Source organism: Lynx canadensis, chromosome F1, assembly GCF_007474595.2.
Source record: "Lynx canadensis isolate LIC74 chromosome F1, mLynCan4.pri.v2, whole genome shotgun sequence".
In the NCBI taxonomy this organism is placed as follows: domain Eukaryota; kingdom Metazoa; phylum Chordata; class Mammalia; order Carnivora; family Felidae; genus Lynx; species Lynx canadensis.
In genome coordinates, this window is record NC_044319.2 from 22,886,675 (window position 1) to 22,911,217 (window position 24,543).

General features: G+C 40.2%; 1 long non-coding RNA gene across 2 annotated transcripts; it reads right to left on the bottom strand.

The window, feature by feature from the left end:
- Positions 1-148: 148 nt before the first annotated feature.
- On the bottom strand, positions 149-24,492 carry LOC115505057. 2 transcript variants are annotated; one of them, XR_004343098.1, is made up of 3 exons: positions 23,629-24,492; positions 22,567-22,652; positions 149-231 (listed from the first exon to the last, which is right to left on the bottom strand). It is a non-coding gene; the product is annotated as an uncharacterized LOC115505057 (long non-coding RNA). The 2 variants fall into 2 exon arrangements; XR_003965906.1 differs by lacking the exon at positions 149-231 and adding an exon at positions 18,851-20,163.
- Positions 24,493-24,543: the final 51 nt, after the last annotated feature.

Genomic DNA, 24,543 nt, shown 5'->3' on the forward strand with positions numbered 1-24,543 from the left:
GGCGGCTTGGGTTAGAAATACTTTTCTGTCGGTTTTGGATACCCGGAGTTCCCAGTATTTGACACAAAAGACATAAGGAACATAGACGCTCTTTCTTTCTCTTTCATCATTTTCTCCATCAGGGTATTTATTACTGCATTACCTTTGTGATACAGCCTCTTACCTCCTCTCTTAGGAGGAAGTCTCCAAAGGAAGGTTTATTGCCTTTCTAGGTTCAGTCAGGCTTCACTCCTGTAATGAGAAAAACAGCCCTTAGCCTATGCACTACTGATAAAATGCAGACTCCTAAAGCCTTCAATGAGCTTAAAATAATCCCCTGATATTGCTCCTCTAGATACAGAAAACCTGGGGAACAAGAAATGTAAAGCCTTTCATCATAAGTTAATTGAGAAAAGACTGTTAGTCATACCATAGGTGCTAAATTAACTAATTTTTTCTATTTCTTCACTGTTTTCCATGCATATTAGGGAAGGTTCAAACCTTATTAAAACCATCTTAATTACTTAAATGGAAAAATGTCACAAAGGTTTTAATACTCCCTTGGAAATAACATCTTTGTGACAAAATTCAGGCTGACTTTTCAAAAACCACATTTGAAAAACTCAACAACCTGCCAGATTATGCTAAAAAGAAGCCAGTATCCCTAAAAAAGAAATGTCCATGTCACCATTCTTCAGACAAAAAGAACGGCATCCATTATACTATACACAAAAACAATTAAAAAATTTTTTAATGTTTATTTATTTTGAGAGAGAGAGAAAGAGAATGAGTGGGGGAGGAGCAGAGAGAGAGAAAGAATCGGAAGCAGGCTCCAGGCTCTGAGCTGTCAGCACAGACCCTGACGCAGGGCTGGAACCCACAAACTGTGAGATCATGACCTGTGTTGAAGTCAGAAGCTTAACCAACTAAACCACTCAGACACCTGGGCAAAAAAATTTTTTAAATATTTCTCACAGTAGGGTCATCTACACAAACATCAAGGCATAAATAAGATTTTCCTCTTCTTATGCAAGAATTATATTTATGAGGTCATACTATCATACTCAAAATACAGGGCTGACTCTGCAAGACCTGGGTTAGAAACTCAGCTCTGACACTAACTGGCTGACCGTGGACAAAACATTTGATCTAAGTCTTGGTTTCTTAATAGTACTTACTACAAGGGATGTGATACTGACTACTCAAAAGAATGGATGTAAAATGCTTAGGTGTTAAAAAGCACCTTTTAATTGTCATCATCATCATCATCATATCCCAGGCTGGCAGTTGCTGGGTTTTTTTAAAAAATATTTACTTATATGTTTATTTTTCAGAGAGAGCATGAGTAAGGAGGGGCAGAGAGAGAGAGTGAGACAGAGGATCCAAAGCAGGCTCTGCACCGACAGCAGCGAGCCCGATGTGGAGCTCAAACCACGAACCGTGAGATCATGACCTGAGCTGAAGTCGGGAGCTCAACCAACTGAGCCACCCAGGTGCCCCATGGCAGTTAAATTTTAATAAGTGAAAAGTCAGACTTTTGTCTAGTTAGATGATACGGATCCAGCTAGGGATACCCAGTGTCCTAGAAAAAAAATACCTACAACTCACAAGGCAGATTATGATATCTGCCAGCCTTTCAATGGCAGCACGATCTTCATTTGGGCCACCTCCTGCTGGAGGTGAATCTCTTCTGAAAAATGCCCTTTCATTGAGAAGCTACTTTCTCACAAGCAAGAAATGATTTGGTTCTCGTCTACTGGAGAAAAGGGTTATGTGATCAAGGCTAACTCCTACAAAACACTTTATTAATCCAAATGCTGAATGCCAACAGGATTTCTTCTGACAGTTTTATCCAAACATGATAACAGGGCCAAGGTCAGGCAGTCTTCTCTGGGCAGGCAATAGAGGTGGTGAGTCAGAGGAGGTATTGAGAATATGCACACACAGGGAAGAGATGTAGCCTGCAAAGTCAAAAATATTGCTGTCTGTCCCTTTATGGAAAACATTTGCTGACTCCTACTACAGAGTCTGAACACCAACCTTTGAGAGCTTCTGCCTTAAGGATTTCAAACTCTAGAGGCAATCAAATCAAAACCTTGTTTGTTTGTTTGTTGTTTGTTTCATAAACTGATGGGGACTACATTCTTGTAGTCATGGTCTGGGATATTGAATGGAACAGGACATTTTTCTTCTGTGTCTATTTATGAATATTATAGATGAATCATTCAATATTAGACAATTGGTCTATGGATGACATGAATGCCATTCAATCAGATCATGTATCATTTGTTCTATCACTAGCATTGAAACTGAGAAAGGAACAGGAACTTTCTTGAGGCCAACAGCCCTCTGGTCATGCAGCACACAGTGTTACCACCCAGCAACAATAAATAATACCCCGAAGCCAAAAGAACAACTCAAAAGCTCTGAAAACCAAGGTTTTTACACTCTTTTGGCATCAAAGCTCATTTCCGTGGAAAAACTAGAATGGAATGGATGTAGGCTATTTGTTGTCTTTACCTTACCAAGTGTCACTAGTCCTACAATTGACCCTCAACCAACACGAGGGGTTAAGATGCCAATCCCTACACAGTGGAAAATCTGTGTATAACTTTTGACTCCCCCCAAATCTAACTACTAACAGTTCTGTTGACCAGAAGCCTTACTGATAACATAAATAGTCGATTAACACATTATCTTGTATGTCATATGTATTATATGCTGTATTTTTACAATAAATCAAACTGAAGAAAATATAATTAAGAAAATCATAAGGTAGGGGTGCCTGGGTGGCTCAGTGGGTTAAGCGTCTGACTTCAGCTCAGGTCATGATGTCACGGTTCATGGGTTCAAACCCCACCGACATCAGGCTCTGTGCTGACAGCTCAGAGCCTGGAGCCTTCTTCACATTCTGTCTCCCTCTCTCTCTGACCCTTCCCCACTCATGCTCTTTCTCTCTCAAAAACAAATAAATATTAAAAACAATTTTTTTAATAAAAAGAAAATCATAAGGTAGAGAAAATAGATTTACAATAATGTATATATCCAAAAAAATCCACATTTAAGTGGACTCATGCAGTTTACACCCGTGTTGTTCAAAGGCCAACTGTACTTTTCTCTGCAGAAGTATTGACATGGTTAATTATGGGGCACTGCCCCAGAGTCTGCTGTGTATGTAATGAATGAGCACATCCACCTTCTGAGACCTGGGGTGGGGGGAGAACATGAGTCCTGAATCCAGCTGGTCCTAAAGGTTTTCAGTGAGGAACTGTGGACCTATGTTCTATTTGATTATGATTACAGCAAAGGGGGACTGTGTACGTGCCACTAGTTTGAAGTCAGCAAACTTCTTTTTCTACCATGTTCTCCTATAAAATGCTCCTCAAATTTTTTGTTTGCAAACAGTATAAGGCTAATGTTCCTTCCAGCAAAAAAAAGTGAATACATTGTACTAATAGTTTTCTCTTCTAAGGATTGTGTACAGAGCTGTAATGTCCGGTTATAAACACTATGAATACAAATGTAACTATTCTTAAAGTGGCACACACTATTCTCTCTCTATTGTTATCACTCTCAATGTAAATGAATTTAATTCAGGAAATCATTTTTTGAGACTCTAATATGTGCCAGGCAATAAGCTGGGTACAACTGGTGAACAGAACAGGTATATCCTCCTATAAGAAAACAATGATTTGAAAGTGGATACACAACAACAACCAATGGATACACAGGAGTTACCTATTGACTCACTCATTTATTCAACAAATAAATTTACTGAGCACCTACATAAACTAAATACTATTCTAGGTGCTGGGATTTTAGCAATGAAAAAAAAATCCCTATCATCTTACAGTTTACATACTAGCAGAGAGAGATATATAATAAATAAAATAAGTTAATACAAAATAAAGAAGAAAATCTAGTGCCAGAACAGGGGATGCAATTTTAAATATAGTGACTGTACAAGGCCTCACTGACAATGTATCATTTGAGAAAACTGGTAGAAATGAGAGAGTGTCCAGTAAATATTGTAGGGTGTGTTGTGTTCCAAGTAGAAATACAGCAAATGCAAAGGTCCTGAGGTAGGAGGATACCTGGCCAACCTGGAATAATGATCATGATGCCAGAATGGCTGGAGCAGAGTCAATAAGGAGAAAGCATAGTAGGAGATAAGGTCAAAGAGGTGGGAGGAAAGATCATGTTGGTTTGTGTAGGCCACTGGAAGGACTTTGGATTTTAGTCTGAATGAAATGAAGAGCCTCTGAAGGATTTTGAGCAACTGAGGGACTGACCAATACTCATAAAGGTTGGTTCTGCTATGAAAGTATTAAATATGGAAGACCATCTAGGAAAGGGATTCACCCAGGCTAAAAGGTCAGTGAAAGCCTCCTAAAGAAATGGCATTTGAGCCTGCAGAACTTGTTTATTGTGGGCATTAGCACTAGGTAAAAGGGAGGAGTGCTCTTCAGACAAGAGGACCAGCTGATGAGAGAAAAGAGGCTTTTAATGCCACAGTGAGCATATCTTCTAATTTCTCTTAAGGCTAATGCATGGAAAATTATTGAAAGATGTTAAAGCAGGGGAGTGACACAATCTGCTCAATGTTTTATAATGACTTCAGATCATTATGTATAAAATAGAATCAGTAGTGGTTTTTTAAAGCCACAGGTCATGATTCATTATTCAGGGGGTCACCAGATTGCAATTTTTAAAAAATAATGAAATAGAGAAAAAAATCAGTTTTATGAATGCCCCTCAGGTTTTAAGGGTAAGTATAGTTACAAGGAACTTTTGATTCTGTACCTTCATATACCCATATGTTTGTGTGTGTGTGTGTGTTGTGGTGTGCGTGTGTGCATGTGTTGTGTGGGTGTATGTGATATTGTCCAAACTTTGAAAGTCACTTGATTAAAAGGAAGACATAAAAAAAAAAATAGAGAGAGAAAGCAGTAGAGGGAATATGCTATAATCTTTTAAAGGTATGCTGATTGCTGAGACTAGAGTAGAGAGAGAAACAAAGAGGCCTGTGAGAGGGCTTGTGGACCCCCTAATAGGTTTTAAGAGGCAAATGAATGGTCCAGAGCAGTTCAGCAACGGGATGGATGGCTGAATTGGAGATTATGCAGTGAAGATAATGAGTTTAGATTTCAACATGCTACCTGCAAGCCATCACAATGGAGATACTCAGTTAGTGCACATGATAAGGCTGGACACAGATTGGAAGTGGTAGGCACTGATAGATTAAAAAAAAAAAACTGTAATAGATTTCATGATAAGTCAGTCCATCATATGTTAAGTGATTCCATGTAATATTTGGGGGCAAAATTGACTAAACCTTTTGAGACAAACTTATACCAAAAAAAAATTATTTTGCTTATCTGGAATTCACATTTAACAGGGCTTTTCTGTATTTTAACCTGGTGATTCTAATCAGTGTTCAAGTCCCCTGAGAACAGAAGCAGATATACCAGTTAGGACACAATGACAACAACCCAGGTCAAGAGTAAGGAAGCCCTCCGAGTTAGTGTTTTACAAAGGATTCTTGCTTCACTAGTATAAATGCAAATTTGAAATGTGAAATCTGAATCATTCACCTGTGAATTATTACAAGCACAGTGATGTCCTGCCGAGGTCCTCCTCCCTTGGGTCAGGATACGTGCCTGTGTGGCTCAGATTCATGATGGACCCCCCTGTCTGTAATGGCTCAACGAGGGGCTACAGTATCTCACAGAGTACCCCCCCCTCACACTCACACCACCAAGAGGGAGCTAAGAGCTAACACCTAGCTGGGCTGCCCTACAGGGACTTACCGTTAGGAATAAACAATTGGGAGGAAAGTTCTATCTGCATTTTCACTCTCACAGAACTTGTTCATAGTGTTGAACTTGCCATGAAAAACAAAAACTGAGAGGCTCTATCATTGATACAGTTTTCCTTCAGGAAACATTGTTTTTTTAACTACACATGTTTTCAATATATTGAAATGATTGGTATGATCTGGCTTTTTAAACAGCCAGTGAAAAATGACATAAAAATAAATCCAACATATTGAAACTCTCTCAGGAGACATCATATTTCTTCTTTCAGAGTAGCTGTGCTCCTGCTGCCCTGAAGTTTCACACAATATAAGCTGAATTCCTTGGCCTTGATCTATCAGCAAACATTGAAGACCACATTGTCCTTGAGCTCTGGCTCCAGAGGGCTCCACGGAAGGGAAGGAGCAAGTAAGTATATATACACATATATGTTCTGAAAGTAAATTAGCAGATCCCACGCTGACAGCTGCTTGTTTCCCTGCAGGCCTGAGTTCTATGCTCAGATATATCTATAATTGCAAAGAAATTTTGAGAAACCTGTAAGAAGATGTGTAATAGAAATAGGACTAGAGAGGGGCGCCTGGGTGGCTCAGTCGGTTAAGCGACCGACCTCGGCTCGGGTCATGATCTCACGGTTTGTGAGTTTGAGCCCCGAGTCGGGCTCTGTGCTGACAGCTCAGAGCCTGGAGCCTGCTTCTGATTCTAATGTCTCCCTGTCTCTGCACCTCCCGTGCTCATGTACTGTCTCTCTCTGACATCTCAAAAATCAATAAATGTTAATAAAAAATTAAAAAAAAAAAAGAAATAGGACTAGAGAAACATGAGTGACACCTGCCACTTAACCTTACTGCATTTCAACACCCAAATTCAAATGTAACTTCAGTAAGGGCAGGAATCCTAGCCTGTGCCTCTCTGTTTGCCAATGTAGTTTTGCAAAAAGGGGGGCAAGAGGAAGAGTCCACAAAGCCATCATTATGTTCAAGGGGATGCTGAAACTATTCAAAGCCTTTCATTTTCACCTTGCCAAAAATGACTCAGTAACCAAAGGCAGACATTTCCCTTCATTCATTCATTCATTCATTCATTCAGTGTCTATTGGGGACCAACTAAGTTGCCAGGCACTCAAAAATATGCAATGGGAAAAAGACAGTCCTCTTAACAAATAGTGCTGGGGAAACTGGGGAGCTACCTGCAAAAAGAATGAAACTGGACCACGTTCTTATACGATACACAAAGCAAACTCAAATGGTTAACAGACCTAAATGTGAGACAGGGAACCATCAAAAATCCTAGAAGAGAAACACAGGCAGTAATTTCTCTGACATTGGCCTTAGCAACATTTATCTAGATATGTCTCCTGAGGTAAGGGACAACAAAAGCAAAAACTAAACTATTGGGGCACATTAAGAAAAAAAAAAGCTTCTGCACAGCAAAGAAAACATCACAAAACAAAAGACAATCTACTGAATGGAGATGGAAGAGGATATTTGCAAATGACACATCAGTAGAGGTTAGTATCCAAAATATATAAAGAACTTATATAACTCAACATCAAAACAAAAACAAAAATAGTAATCCAATTTAAAAATGGCAGAAGACATAAATAGACATTTTCTCCAAAGAACACATACAGATGGCCAACAGACACATGAAAAGATGCTTACATCACTAATCATTAGAGAAATGCAAATCAAAACCACAGTGAGATATCACCTGACAACTGTCAGCATGGCTAAAATAAAAAAATACAAGGAAGAACAAGTGTTGGTGAGGATGTGGAGAAGAAGAAACACTCAGGCACTGTTGGTGGAATGCAAACTGGTGCAGCCACTGTGGAAGACAGTATGAAGTTTCCTCAAAAAATTAAAAAATACAAATACTATATGATCCAGTAATTCCACTACTGGGTATTTACCCAAAGAATACAAACACTAATTCAAAAGGATATATGCACCCCTGTGTTTATTGCAGCGTTATTCACAATAGCCAAATTATGGAAGCAGCCCAAGTGCCATCCATAGATGAATGGATAAAGAAGATATGACACACACACACACACACACACACACCACACACACACACAATGAGATATTACTCAGCTATAAAAAAGAATGAAATCTTGCTATTTGCAATAACATAGATGGATTTAAAAATTTAATGTTTAAGTGAAAAAAGTCAGAGAAAGACAATGGGATTTCACTCATATATGGAATTTAAGAAAAAAAACAAATCAACAAAGAAAAAAAGAGACAACCAAAAATAGGCTTTTAACTATAAGAACAAGGAGAACGGTTACCAGAGGGGAGGTGAGTGGGGGATGGATGTAATAAATGATGAGGATTAAGAGTTCCCCTATAGGGGCACCTGCCTAGCTCAGTCTGTAGGGCATGCGACTCTTGATCTCCAGGTTCTGAGTTTGAGCCCCACATTGAGGGTAGAGTTTACTTAATAAAAACAAAATAGACTTATCACAATGAGCACCGAGTATGTATAGAATTGTGGAATCACTATTGTACACCTGAAACCAATATAACACTGTATGTTAACTATACTGAATTTAAATAAATAAATAAATAAATAAGATCAAATAAATTTCCAGGCACTGTTCTAGCCTTCCCCTAGATTCCCCCTCTTCTCAATTGCACATATGAGGAAATAGAGGCCTGGGGAAGCAGAATTGTCAACAGTTCTGAGCTCCCCTAATTTCAAGTCTAGAATTTTAGCCACAGACCAGACACTACTGGAAACAGACTGTCTTGGAAGGGCATAACTTTATATTTTCCTCAAGTTGTTTTGTATGTTGTTTGGCTAAGAAACAAATGGCTCAGGTTTGGGCAGGAAGCTGGGTATGAAGTTGTCACGGTCCCTGACTCACCAGGTGCGTCACCAGACTTGGGCAGCAGCTCGTCCACCAACAGGACAAGCCCCACCAAGAGCTGTGGACTGGGATTTGTCTGGATGCAGCGTGGTCAACAAGGACACGTCACTATTTCCTTGATTTGAGTATCCCTTGATTTGAGTGTCACCCATTGAAGGGACTTTGGGATCCCTGTGAGTAACAGAGGCCCCATTTTCTTTCCTCTTTATATTTAGAATTCCTTTAAGGATTTACAGTGCCACATGGCAAAACAGATAATAATGAACATGAACTTGATGTACTCACAGAAAAGACCAACTATGTAGTTTCCTAACAGGAATTACACCTCTATATGCTAAAAGATTTGTGTACACTTCTTTGTCAAGGACCTCTTCCTATGGGGTCTGGTATTGGACCACATTTCCGAAAAGTTCACATTTCTAACTCAATCAGTGTAATATGATTCCCTTTCACACCTATGTGGCTTATACACAAAGTGATTTGATAAGGTCTTCTGAATCACTTTTTAATGACCTGTATTTCTCAAATAGTTTTTTTTTTTAATGTGTGTTTATTTTAGAGAGAGACAAAGAGCCCAAGCAGGGGAGGGGCAGGGAGAGGGAGACACAGAATCTGAAGCAGGCTCCGGGCTCTGAGCTGTCAGCACAGAGCCCGACGCGGGGCTCGAACTCACGGACCGCGAGATCATGACCTGAGCCGAAGTCGGACGCTCAACAGACTGAGCCACCCAGGCACCCCATCAAATAGTTGTTTCTGAACCAATCCAGTTCAACAGCTCCCTTGTGACCTAACATACCTCCAGGTACAACTTAATAGGGAGATGGCAACCAAGGATTGGGAGCTTCACCTCTTATTCCCCACAGAAGGCAAATAGATACTTCTCATCAATTGCCACACTTGTTTCCACTGCATTGAGATTTAGTCTTGATTCTTTACAGTCCACACTGCAAGCAACACAGTCAACTAATTGGAATTGACATTTAAATTGAAATCTATTTGCAATCCCAGGATTAAATTAAATCACTAGAAAATCTAACTATTCTTGAGAGATTTCTCTAAACACCCCTAATCTTCTGTCTGGTAACCTAATGTCACGTTCCCAATGGTAATGTGCATTAGGTGACTCAAAATTTCCATCTCTCTTTGTTTAAACAAACCAGAATTCTAACTCTCATTGTGAGTTTTGAGTTGTATCAGGTAATAACTTCAGGTGGGAAGATAAGGAACAGATTTTCTATTTTCTATTTTAATTCTTTAAGATGAATTTGCTTTCCCAGATTGTCTACTAAGTTGGTCCATAGGATTCTAGTTGAATTTATGTTTAAGGCCAACAAAAATGTTCACATTTTATCTGATTTATCCAACCTTAACTTAAGGACTCTAAATGCTAATCATTGCCTAGTTGTTATTTAATATTGGCAGACTTGCTTGAGAACTCTAAGATAACTCACTTGCAATGAATAAATACTATAAAAAAGTAATTCCAAGTTTTAAATACTTTTTAGGATTTCAGAACCTAAGGGGAAAATCTTAGAGCTGGTTAAGAGAATCAAAGGCATCCGTTTCAGTATTTTACTAAATGTGCTCCTCAGAACAGGACATAAGCACTCCATGTAAGGGATCCCGTGATCAATTAAGTTTGGAAACCCTAAATTCAATGTCTCACTCAAAGATTCACAAGGCACATTAGCATGTTAAAGTTTGTAAAAAAAAAAAAAAAAAGTCTTACACTAAGTAATCATATCCAGTTATGCAGAAGAAACTTCTAGAAAGCAGTGAAACTTTGTTTTCTATTCATGAAACATCTATTAACAAGTCTTCTAAAGAACACACTTTAGAAACTCTAAGCATATCTAACCTCTTGCCTCACCCAGAAACATAAATGTAAAAGATGGCCATCCTTTAATAAAACTCTCCAGGTTTCATAAGCTCTGCCTGATCACCCACCAGGTCAAGGTTCTTTGTTTTACTATATACTCTCTTGCAAAAATTCAGTCCTCCCCATCTCAGCTTTTTTCATGTTATTCTTTCACTTGTGGATATGGGGAACTCATTAGCTTTTTCCTTTGAAAACCCTCCACAAAGGCTTTTTTAACACGAATATAATTTTCCTCCCTAAATTAATATCTTCAGCCATGCCCCATTGCCTTTAAGACAGCTCCAAATTCTAAAGAATAGCCAGGCACCTGCCTCCCTGCCTCCCTTTGTCTCTTTTGTTATCCAGTCCACTCCTGCCTTCTTCCCTCTCCATTGTAATCTACTCGGGGAATCCTCACTGTTTTTATTTTGCACGTTTCCCTGAAATTATCTTCCCTATCCACTAGGAAAATTCATGCTCATCCCTCAAGGTCAAACCCCACCTCCACTGGAAGTTTCCCTGATCACTGCCCTCACAGGTTCACCGGCTCTTCTTCCAGATTCCCATACGTACTTGGAACCTCTCTCTTACTTAACATTATTAGTGATTATAGCCATTTATTTATTTTTTTATGAATATAATTTATTGTCAAATTGGCTTACATACAACACCCAGTGCTCATCCCAACAAGTGCCTCAATGCCCATCACCCATTTTCCCTCTCCCCCATCCCTCATCCACCCTCAGCATAATACCTTCCAGTTCCATCTATGTTGCTGCAAATGGCATGATTTCATTCTTTCTCATTGCCAAGCAGTATTCTATTGTATATATAAACCACATCTTCTTTATCCATTCACCAGTTGATGGACATTTAGGCTCTTTTCATAATTTGTATGATTTATTTTTATATCTATTTCCCATCCCATAGGATGAAACTTACCATAGTGCCTAGTATACAGTAAGCATGCAATAAATATTTGCTTAGTGAATTAATAGTGAGCAGACACAAGAATATTTTTAATAAACATTTTATTATTCTTTTAAAATTTTTTAATTTTTATTTTTGAGAGAGAGAAAGAGAGAGAAAGAGAGAGAGAGAGAGGGAGACACAGAGTACGAGCGGGGGAAGGGCAGAGAGAAAGCAAGACAGAATCTGAAGCAGGCTCCAGTTCTGAGCTGTCAGCACAGAGACTGAGGTGGGGCTCAAACTAGGACCATGAGATCATGAACTGAGCTGAAATCGGACACTTAACTGACTGAGACATCCAGGCACCCCCAAACACAGGAATTTTAAGGTCAGCTTTCCCTTTTTCGGGAAAGGAAAGAACAGCTCTTTCTTTACCTATCCCATGTTCTACCCATTAATCTTTCCTGTTTTTCTTAGGAACCTCTCCAGTTTCTCCACATACTTATTAGAAGGATAAACCAAGACCAAATGCCATATAACATTTCATGGATTCTGGTTGCTCAAAGTTCTTCCTTTTGGTTGATCTATATGAATTTGATTTCAAATCTCGTCTCAAATTTGATATTTCTTTCCATAAATGTTTTCTGTTAAGAATAAAAAGAGGAAAGGGGCGCCTGGGTGCTCAGTCAATTAAGTTTCCAACTTCGGCTCAAGTTACGATCTCACAGTTCATGAGTTTGAGCCCTGTGTCCGGTTCTGAGCTGACAACTCAAAACCTGGAGCCTGCTTCAGATTCTGTCTGTCTCTCTCTTTCTACCCCTTGCCCACTCACACTCTGTCTCTCCCTCTCTCAAAAATAAACATTAACATTTTTTTAATATTAAAGGAGGAAATTAAACTTAGATCTTTAATGGGTGTATAAAATCATGATATTAGGGATAATTTCTAATTTGTCCAAAAAAATTAATCTTCCCAACAATAACACTGCTACGAGTTCTCAAAGATGTAAACCACTCTGGGGTATATATTACTTTATAAATCTCCTTATTAGAAGAATGTCTCAGGCACTAGGGAGAATATATTTTTTAGATCTTAAAGGATTTTAGATTTCTTTTTTTTTTTTTTTTTCAACGTTTATTTATTTTTGGGACAGAGAGAGACAGAGCATGAACGGGGGAGGGGCAGAGAGAGAGGGAGACACAGAATCGGAAACAGGCTCTGGGCTCTGAGCCATCAGCCCAGAGCCCGACGCGGGGCTCGAACTCACGGACCGCGAGATCGTGACCTGGCTGAAGTCGGACGCTTAACCGACTGCGCCACCCAGGCGCCCCGGATTTTAGATTTCTTAAAGAGTTTTGATACCTTTAGAGTTAATTATACAACTTATACTTGAACATAAAAGATTAGTAACCTAAAGATATTTGTAGAGTTTCTCTAAAGATTAACTAATAAAAATGATGAATAAAAGAATATAAGCCTTCCATGTGAAATTATTATGTTTTAAATATTTATTTTTGAGAGAGACACAGAGCGTGAGAGGAGGAGGGGCAGAGAGAGGGGGAAGCACAGAATCTGAAGTAGGCTCCAGTGAGATCATGACCTGAGCCGAAGCTGGACGCTTAACCGACTGAACCACTCAGGCACGCTTAAGCCTTCCATGTTGAACTATTATGGGAAATGAATAAGAAAAGAAAACTTCTTCAGGGATACGTAGAACAGAAAAATTCAGAATCATAAACACAACTATGCAACCAAATATAACATTACTGTATTTGTCAAAATAATTATTAACACTAGTTCTTCCATATGCCCTGTGGCCAGAAGAATCCCAGAATGGGACATTAATAGGTCCTTGCAATTATCATCACTCCCTGGAAAAAGTCCATCTTGAGAAAATACGCTAGGGACATAGCAGTTCTGATGACAACGCACAGGCAAGGGTTAAAGTCATAAATGGAATGACAACCAGGACAGTTGGGCTGCAAGTGATGAAAAGCCAAACCACTTGGCTTATGAAAAAAGGAAATTAATTGACTCCTATAAAAGTCTAGGCATTGACTGCAGGCATGGCTGGATCCAGTGCAATATGACTGCACCTTGGTCTCTTTCCATCCCTCGCATTCACTTCCCCTTCTTTATTGCCTTCACTCTGAGGCAAGTTCTCTCCCTGGGAGGTCCCCAGCAGCACTAGCATATATCTTCCAGATTCCTGTCCAGCCCACACCCAAGTATTGTTCTAATTGGACCAAATTTGGTCACATGTTCATCCATGAACATTCATTGCAGCCAAAGGGTGTTAGTCAAGAAGAAAGAAGAATGAACCCTACACAGCCAGAACCAGTAGCTTTCTACCATAGTGATGCATAAACAATTTTATATTGCTTTCGAGCTCTAGAAATGCCTAGGTTCCTATTCCTAAAAACTGGACATCTTGAATTCTTGGAACCATCTGTTCATATCATAATGGTGAACTCAAATTCAAATGTTCTTTTTGTAATAGAGTACATTAGTTTGTGAGAAGATTCCTATTTACTCAGCATGTTGTCTGTTTTTAGCTAAAGTCCCAAGCCGGGAATAATAAGAGACAATTACACACAACCACACACCCCACCCCATTCTAAGTAGAGTGTCTGAAACATCTAGGCCAAACTTCATAAAAGAAAACAAATCAGTTCAGTATCTATGAAACCCTCACCTCCACATAAAAATATGACATGGCCAAATTGTTAAAGATCATTGAAGAGTCAAGGATAACAGGAATTCAAAGAAGTGGAGAGTGTTTTGACTCTTTTTCCTCCTCTTCTCACACAGAGAGAAAATTGTGCTACCTCCCAACCTCCCCCATAAAGATGGAAAGGTATCTGCAGAAGGGGAGACAGGCACCTTGTTTCCCAGCAGAAGTGTAACTTATCAGATGATGAGGTGAGAAAAATAAAGCAGAGTAAGTGATCGCTGTGGGTGTGTGTAATTTGAGATGGGAGTGGTCAGGGAAGATCTCACGGATCAGAGGACTTTTGGTCTGAGGCCTAACGGTGGGGGAGCAAGGCATGCAGGTAGCTGGGGGAAGGGTGTTTTAGCAGAGAGACTAGAAAATCCAAAGGCCCTTAGCAAGAACATGTTTACAGTATTTTCTGGGTGGAAAGGAGCCAGCGGGACTGGAGAGAAGTGAGCAAGAGGGAATGTGGCAGGAATAAAGGGTGGAGATTAGAATGGAGTTGCATTTACTACAATGGGTGGAGAGTAATGGAAGAGGGAGGGAACACACCCTGCTTACTCAGGGTGCCTGAGCTTTGGAGCAGGCCTGGGCTGGGGGCTGGAGGAGCCAAGGGAACCTTTGAATTATATGTGAGATAAGATATAATTGGGTTAGAGAATTAGATGTTGGGTTTGGACTTAGACTGAACTGTACTTGTCTTTTAATACCTGACAAGTAAGTAAACCTTACTTAAAGTGGCTGAAAAGCCAGGAGATCTATGTGAGGGGTTATCTACAGGGCAGGAATGAGAAAGTGCATGTTTGAAGGTTAGAGAAAAATAAAGCCATTTCCTATGTGTGCCCCACAGAGTTTACCTCATTCAATAAACTGATTACTTTCTAAAAGATTCAAAACCTTTTACAATCCGTCTGTGAATTTGCTGTATACAACACAATGTTTCACACAGTATTATGTGTAAACTCAGTAACATTTGCTAAGTATCAAGTAGTATATAATATGCCATTTGGGGGGAAATGATGTGGCATTAGAGAATGGTCAGATCAGGGATAGCCGAAGTAGGGTCTAATTTTCTAAATGGTATAATGAAAAATTTGAGATCATCTGGAGGGTTTACATGTGGCCTCCTGGTCTTAAATCAAGAGTCACCTACAAGGACTCTGAAGTTCAAAGGACTGTGAACTTGTTAGATAGGATCAATACCCAAATAGCCTATGACACAGTAATGATATTTGCTGCTTGCTAGTATTATTGTGCACCACACTTGGTGTACCAGGAAATATGAACGGCTGCAGTATTGTAAGATGAAATAAATTGAATACAACCGAGTCACACGCAGAAGGGACACTTTTAGAATGACGGAAATCACTAAATTGGCTATTTCCACTGCCATTCTTGGCTTAAACAAGATGACAGTTCATTACCTTTTCACATAGAAGAAGTCTAGAATTTGGCAATCCAGAGCAGAAATGGCTGCTCCAAGGTCATCAGAAGCTAGACTCTTCCTATGGCGCTGCTTTGGTCAACTCTGGGCCTGTCATCTCCTAATCCACAGTGGCTATTTGATTTCAACCCATCACATCTGCATCCCAGCCAGAGGGAAAAAGGAAGAAGGGTACTCCTCTTCCCTTTGAAGGAAACTCCCTCTGAAGAAAATTGTGTGAAGTTCTCACACAATTCAGTGTACCAAAACTAGCTGCAAGGAGGTTAGGAGCTGTGACCTTTAGTATTGTGTTTCCAAGGAGGAAAGGGAGAATGGATGGAAGACATGGTCAACTAGCCATTTCTGCCTTATCTTGTTCTCTTAAAGACCTGTGGGTGAAGTTAGATTGATGCTTTTTATCAAGAAGAGTTACTCCCTTTCCTACGTCTGCATGGCCACATTAGTGTATTCACAGCTCTATTTACTGTTTATATTGTGTTTCTGATTATCCTTAATAGCTAATTCTACCGGTCTCAAAGACAAAAGTTCAGTTATATAACCCATCAACATACTTCCTGTCCACCCCTCCTCCAGATGAATTAGCTGTGCCGGATGATTCATTTGTCTCCTATGGAAATTATTAATAAACTGGTTCAGTAAGCATGTAATGAAAGGCAGAGTGTAGTGGTGGAACAGGGGTGGGCTTCAGACCAGACTCTCCTCGATTGAACTTCTGCCCCAACATTGAAGTAATGTGACCTTGGGCAAACTTACAGCATCTCTAAATCCCCATTTCCTTCTCCATAAGATAGGATCACAATTAATACTTCTTGGTGCTGCTGTGAGGAGTGAATTAAATATACATGAAAAGTGACCGTATGCCTGTATAACACTCAAAATTGTTACTCTGTAATTTGTTCACTGTTCCCAGAGCACCTGTAACGTCCTAGGCACCATACTTGACACTGTGGTTGTTAAAGCTTCAAGAGACATGCAAGAAGCTTGTGATGGAATGGAGGGGGCTTAAGAACCCAGAAATAGCTCTGTAGCATAGGAAAGGTCTTGCATATGTGTAACATTAGAACGATACCTCCCTTGACTGATATCAAAATTGTAGATACATTCTCTTCCAGAAAATGGAATGATTCAATCTGTTAAGAATCCGTGTGCTTGGGGCCTGGGTGGCGCAGTCGGTTAAGCGTCCGACTTCAGCCAGGTCACGATCTCGCAGTCCGTGAGTTCGAGCCCCGCGTCGGGCTCTGTGCTGACTGCTCAGAGCCTGGAGCCTGTTTCCGATTCTGTGTCTCCCTCTCTCTGCCCCTCCCCCGTTCATGCTCTGTCTCTCTCTGTCCCAAAAATAAATAAACGTTGAAAAAAAAAATTTAAAAAAAAAAAAAAAAAAGAATCCGTGTGCTTGATTGCTGTTTGGTAACTAACACTGACATGTGGGCTACCCCATGTAGGTAAATAGGGTCACATGAAAGGCATGCAATGGCCCCACTGGTACATTTATCGGAAAAGTGACAGACAAATACCTACGTGGTACTTTCTCGACTACTTGTGAACATCACACAGCACTTTAGGTTAGAATTGAAACCTAAAACAAATTGATCATCACACTACAAAAACTCAGACATAAGTCACTTTCTCTACATCTGTGTGTCTTCAAAGCTCAACGCAATAGTAATAATGCACTATCCAGTCCCCCCTTCCTTTGTAGAGATCTGCTGAAGATCTCTACATGCCTCACCCAGGGTAGGCACGGGGGATGCAAAGATGAAGAGGATGGCATCTGTCTTCCTAGAGTATAGTATTACAGAAGGGGCACAGACAAGTGAAATTTTCATACTATGTGATTAATGCTATGACAAAGAGAGCTATCCCAGAGTGCTATGTAAGTTCATAGGAGGGGACAGTCCACCAAGCCTCAGCCAGTGAGGGAATGCTGCCTGGAGGAGGTGAGTTCTACACTGAGGCCTAGACGATGAGTAGAAATTAACCAAGTGAAGGGTGCTTTAGTCAGTGCAAACAGCAGATCCAAAGGGCCATGGTATATTAAGGAAGGGAGGGATTCGTATGGCTGAAAAGGAACATGAGAGACAAGATTGCTAGGTACAGATATTGTATCACGCATACATACATACAGACAGTGAAGAACCTTGATCCCTACTATGATGATTCAGCTCATAGGCTTCTCCTAATTTTCTAGGAAATGCAGAGGAAAACAACAACAACAACAACAACAAACACGTGGGATTCATTTGGTCATGGTAGAAAATAATTTTACGTAAAAATGTGAGAAATAGCTACATAATAGAACTTTTCCACTTAGAAGAAACACAGGAAGGAAGACCGTATATTGTATTGTGTGTGTGTGTATATATATATGTGTGTGTGTATATATGTATATATACATAACAATTTTTCAATTCTTTACAAGTGCTCAACCTTTTAGTAACTTGGGTTTTAATTCTTTATAGCACTTTAAAAATAACACGTAGGGGTGCCTGGGTGGCACAGTCGTTAAGCGGTCTGACTTCAGCCAGGTCACGATCTCGCGGTCCGGAGTTCGAGCCCCGCATCAGGCTCTGGCTGGATGGCCTCAGAGCCCGGAGCCTGTTTCCGATTCTGTGTTCTCCCTCTCTCTCTGCACCTCCCCCGTTCATGCTCTGTCTCTCTCTGTCCCACAAATTAAATAAACGTTGAAAAATAAAAAAAAAATAAAAATAACACAGTAAACAAATGACCAGGATTCTGTAGTGTCTTGAAGACTTTTAAAATCCATATTTAATTTTTCTCTGATGTAGACCCTCAAAGAAGTTTGGGTTAATTATAAGGTATATCTATATTACTACTCCTTTGGGTGAGAGCTCATCACATTTCATAAACTTAATGGGATGAATAAGAATTGATGCAACACTAAGAGATTACACAGGAATTTCTGTACAGTGACACTGTAGCCAATTAATGAAGCTAATTCTCAGTAGGCAATGTGGTACCTTTAAAAAATGCATATAATTAAGGATTTTTCTCTTTCATTTATGGTTAATATGCATATCTGATATCCATAAATTCATTCCAGATAGAGGAAAAGCAATAAAATTTTTATGATTTGGCAGACTTTAAATCATTTAAGATACTATAATAAGTTATTGAAGAAAGATGTTGAAAAATTAATAGAATCCCCTTAATAGCAAAGAAAATGTTAGTACTTTGCAGAGAGAAAATTCTCCTCAAATTTCCTATTCAACACAAAGAAAAGAATTTCCCAAAGTTCACCTAATACATATTTTTAGAAGACAAAAATCATTCACAGAAATACAAAGGTAGGTGCTATGATCAGACACAAAATGAACCATGGTCCTGACCCCCATAGAGCTAAGTACAAAGCAGAACAGATTACCCTCTCTCTGTAACAGTATGATTTTCAGGATCCCACCACTAATGGAATAGAACATTCCTTGAATCTGGACTACGAGGAAAACTAGGGAAAGATTGAGTTGACAATCCTACATTCCCTTCAGCATATTTGAGGGCTTTTTGAGAAAGAGAAGGGATATTAGCTAGGGAGATCCAGTGCCCTAGTTCTAAAGTCATTTGAAGTACATTTACTCCCTCTGCTATTTGATATGCCTCAATAACCACTCCCTTTCTTATTTTCCTACTCCTCTATCACACCAGCACACCTCCACCACTTACCTTCATTATTTGGAAACATCAGCTTGACAGAAAGAGCCATGAAAGATACGTGTGATTTTGATATTCATTCTTCCAACACTTCTAAGATGTCTGAGGGCAGAGGAACACCCTACTTAAGAGTCTGAAGTGCTGTTATGTATTCAAAGATTCAAACCACTCATCTCTTAAGTCTGCAAGTACAAAACTATCCCGTGGTGGTGACAAGTGAGTGTTAAAACTGATGTGCCCTGGGCTCAGGAAGATGGAAGAGAAGTTAGGTATGCTGGAGTTACTGGCGGAGGCATTTAAATAAATACATACATACATATTTACTTACCACCCACCACGTGCCAAGTATCCAATGCTGTGAAGCAAGTATTATTGTTCCCATTTTAAGGATTAGAAAACACAGTCATCAAGAAGACAAGAGATTTTCCTTAAATAGTTAAGGAACAGAGCCAAGATTTGGGCCTAGACCTTTCAGTCCAGCACTTTTCCCATGATACTAGCCCACTTCTTGGAAGTGGCAAGGTGCTAATTGTGTCTTGAAAGAGAGATAGGAGCAAGGCATTGAGAGAAGTGTGGAAGGAAGAGAAGGGTGTCACGGACCTGGTCACCCTGAACGGTACTACTGGGACCCACTGCCACCACAGATGTCTTCCACATTTTTCTCTCTAGTAAGACATTAGAGAAGAGGTGATTGGGAAAGAAAACATCTTACTTGACAATTCTGCTCCTGAGGGTACCAATTTGGAGGAGCACAGCCTGGAGGGATCACTCTTAGGGGTGGGAACCCTTAGATAACAATTTTAAGACTTTCTGTCTTCAGTAGTTTAGAAAGCCCAGTGCACTTGACTCATAAAATTCCATCATGTTCTCACTGTCCTTCATTCTGGTCTCTTCCAGACACTAGGAAACATTATATAGAAAAAGGGAGACTGATGTTATAACCCACTACTCTGTCTTTTCTGTTTCTTTCTTTAAAGAAGTCGCGACATCATCTGTTAAGTGATCAGTTTACACTGGCAACAGTTGGCTGCTAGTCAAACTGAACTATAGTGTGTAACTTTCATCTATCAGATATCAAGTTTTGCATGTGAACACAACAAAAGATCTCTCCTGGATTGAACTGTATAGATTGTGCTATATGTTACCACACTTTTGTTTATACATTTGATTTTAATGTTTACATCAGAAACTCAGCTTAGTATAAAGGCAACTTATTCCATGCCTTGCTTATTTTCAACAATGAAGTTAATTTTTTTTTAAGGTGTTTGGATGAAGGCTTAGGAAAGCTTAGGTTACTCATTAGAATTCAAGAGCTGACTATACAGGTGTTGGTTGCGTAGTCCAAAGAGGTAGCAGGTTTGAAGGTCATATAATGTCACTGGAAGAACATCTGAATGACATGAGAAGTTTTAATGCCTAAGAAATTGTTGAAAGACAAAGAAAGTATTAGGGGATTCTAATTACTGGAAGAGGAGACTAGAATTTTCTCAAAATTTTAGCAGTGATGACTTTAGAAAACTAGCAAAAGGTCATTAGTAAAACAGTTGGCTTAGATAATGTAATAGCCAATGAGGCTAATACAGGACCAAAATATTCTGATTTTATTATCTGTGGATTAAAAAAATACCTGAACAGTTTGCCTGTTATGATGCAAACCCTCTATGGAAGTCCTACCAGGAAAACAGAAGATTCTCTCCAAAAGGGAATACTTAAAACAATGTTTTTAGAAAGGCATCAAATTCTCAGTTTGTTATATACTACAATACATAACAATTTCCAATGACCTATTTTAATGGAAGTTCTAGGATTTTTCCCTGTGATGCTACCATTTTCTTGTTTGTGCTCTTAAGACATCACTAATGTACTAAAAAAATATTTCAACTGCCAAAAAGAATTGAGAGAACACCAAGCATGGCCGACAAGGGATGAAAGCAATATATGAAACAGACAAGTCAGTCAGTAACTCAGAATACAACAGAAATTAAGTGGACTGGAGGAGGCAAAACGTTGCTTTGCCAAACCATAAATTGGCAATGGTTTTTTCATCAGGCAAAGGACACCCAGAATATGCAGATAGTTGATTAAAACTAATATAATGTGGTAGAGAAGTGTTAAGATGTACATAAACGTCCAGTTTAAATCAACATTAGAGTAAGACTTGTAAATTGTGTGAATTGCTAAGTAGTATTTAATTAATTTGTTTATCATCGTGAGCATGGCTGATAAGAGAGGTGACTAATATCTGGAGCAAAAGGGCACGTGTTCACATGCCTAGTAAAGGCTTCTGTATCTGCAGTGGTTTTCAAACTGAAGGTGGGTCCGAGTTGCTGGGAGGCTTGTCAAAATGTAGATTTCCAGGCCCCTTTCCCAGAGGTTCTGATTTAGTGGTTCTAGAGTAGGGTTTCTTAATTTTGGCACTACTGATATTTAAGTGAGATGATTTTCTTGTGTGGGAAATTCCCTGTGCCTTGTAGGTGGCTGAGCTGCATTTCAGGTCCACTAGATACTCATAACATCATTTCTCTGGGCCTTTTTCCAGATGTTGATAAATGTCCCCTAGGGCAAAAATCACTCTTCTCCTCCTTGGGTGAGGTGCTAGGGTGAAGCCTAGGGACTGCATTTCTAATAAGAACATCCAGGTGGTTTTGATGAATATGGTCAGTGGACCAAAGTTGAGAAACACTGAACTAATGTGTTACATTATGTCCCCTCCAAAATTCACACGTTAAAGTCCTAACCCTCAATATCTCAATGTGACCCTATTGGAAACAGTCATTACAGATTTAGTTAAGATAAGGTCATAATGGGTTAGGGTGGGGCCCTAATCCAGTAGGACTGTCTGTATAAAAAGGGAAAATTTGGACCCAAGAGATAGGCACACAGGGAAAATGCCATGCAAGCCAAAGAACTACCAGAAGCCAGGAGAAAGGGGCGGGACAGATTCTTCCATAGCTCCCACAGGGGAGCATGGCCCTGCAGACACCTTGATCTCATACTTCTAGCCTCCAGAACTGTGAGACAATAAATGTCTGTTGCTTAAGCCATTCAGTTTGTGGTACTTTGTTACAGCAGCCCTAGCAAACTAACACATAAAGAATAAAACACAAGTCAGAGTTTAGCACTGGGACATTTGAAGCTGGATCAGAGAGAAAAATGGAAAGATTACAGATTAGCACCAATTCCTAATTTTATCTTTCTCAGCACCTGACATAAATAGGGTTGATAGTTTTTATTTTTATTAGACACTCTCCAATATGTCTTGTCTAAGTTAAATATTAGGAACAAAATCTTATAATCTGCTACCTTATAGGGTTGAAATTGCCAGTGTTCCATTTTGAAGTTTTCATCTGGATTATATAGTAATTGGATAGGCTCGAGTCTGGAGTTGCCTAGAAGACAAATGGAATTAATTAATTATGCCACTGTCCATAGAAAATGTAATATGTAAATGTGAAATTCCATACATGGCAAAAAAGCATTGACTGATCACACTGTAGCTTTAAAAAAACGTGTTGACTGTTTCAGGTCACAAAGGCACTATTTAGAGTACAGCAAGAGGGACCATGTGTCCAGCAGGCCACACAGTCATGTGCCTAACCCAAGTAAGCAATTCATACTCTCTCACTGAAAGAATGAAGCCCTTGGTATTAGAAGAGCTTAGGAGTCATGTACTCTGATAGTTTCATTTGCAATATAAGTGAACACTGTTGGTTATTAATTATCAGAAGACAAAAATAAGAGCCCAGTGGCAAATGGCAGTCTTTTTTTCCATAAGATATAAGAATCATTTTAATAGATATCTTAGTTCCTGTTTCTTCCCACAATTGAATAGGGGGAGAAATGGAAACTAGCCTCCTTGCCTCAAGATTTTAGAATGAAATGTTGTAAAGCTTCTATTGCAGCTGAAGAGCCCCAACATTTATTTTTCCGGCTCCCATAAACATAATAGTTCATGATAAAGAATGGTAAGCTCCTTGGGGCGCCTGGGTGGCTCAGTCGGTTTGGCGTCCGACTTCGGCTCAGGTCATGATCTCACCGTTCCTGAGTTCGAGCCCCGCGTCGGCTCTGTGCTGACAGCTCAGAGCCTGGAGCCTGCTTCGGATTCTGTGTCTCCCTCTCTCTCTGCTCCTACCCTGCTCATGCTCTGTCTCTCTCTGTCTCAAAAATAAATAAAACATTAAAAAATTTTTTAAAAGAATGCTAGGCTCCTAGAAATGCCTACAAATTAAGCTGAGTGGTCAAATACAAACAAAGTTAGATCTAGACCGTTTAAGTGCCTTCCCCAAATCAGGATAAACTAACAGGACATTAGCCTGGAAGCCTCTGCCAAATTCTAAACAACTTTACCTCAGTAAATCCCCTCACCTTTAATCTAGGAAACTTTCCAGCATGCTCTTCAGTCACATGAAGTTGCCGTCAGAGCCCAGTATACCTCATGTGTCCCTGGAACGGGTTTGCCTCTTGGGGGCAAAGTGGCAGGGTGGATAACTAGGTTTGGTATGAGGTCTAAATGGCCCCAGAAGGTTATGATAGGGACTGCAGATTCTCCAGGCTATTTTCTTTTTCCAAAAGAGGGCAAGACCAGCAAAGAACGGACTGTTCTCTGAAGGGATAGCCGCCCTCGGACAAAACAGAAATCCGGAGGTTTTTATAGCAACACTAATAGAATAGGCCTTCTCTGACCCCTCCAATGGTTTTTTTTCTATTACTGAATCCTCTCACCCCTTCTTCCCCCAGCGTGCCTCTCTTCTCACTCACAATCTCCACGCCCCCTCCTCACTCACCACCACCCTCCAACAAAGGTAGGGGCCCACGGCCGACCGCAGACTTTCGGGTCCACTGTGGCCAGCCCCAGTCTAGGGCGGTTGCCTAGATGTAAATTTGACGTCGAGAAATCTAATCTCCCACGTCCGATCTCCGGCTGTCGTGCCTCTAGGGGGAGGCAGAACAGGTGAGGGCGGCTGGAACAAACCAGTTCCGGCACAGTCCGAAAGGGTGAAGTGAGGGTGCGAGGCGAGGAAAGGAGACGACCGCGCGCTAAGTAAAAGGAGGCGCGCCCCAAGCACTGCCTGTCTCCCTGGGATCACCTTGCCTTGACCTACTTGAGCCCAGCAGGAAGGGAACGAACCCAAGGGGGCGAAGGAGAAGGACGGGGCGGGGCGAACGGTGGGCGGGGCCGCGAGCCGGAGCTTTCTGGTGCTCGCTTGTGATTCGCCGACGGTTCGAGCCGGAAGCAGCCTGGAGGCATTGGCGGCGGCGGCGGCGGCGCACGTGGTGACG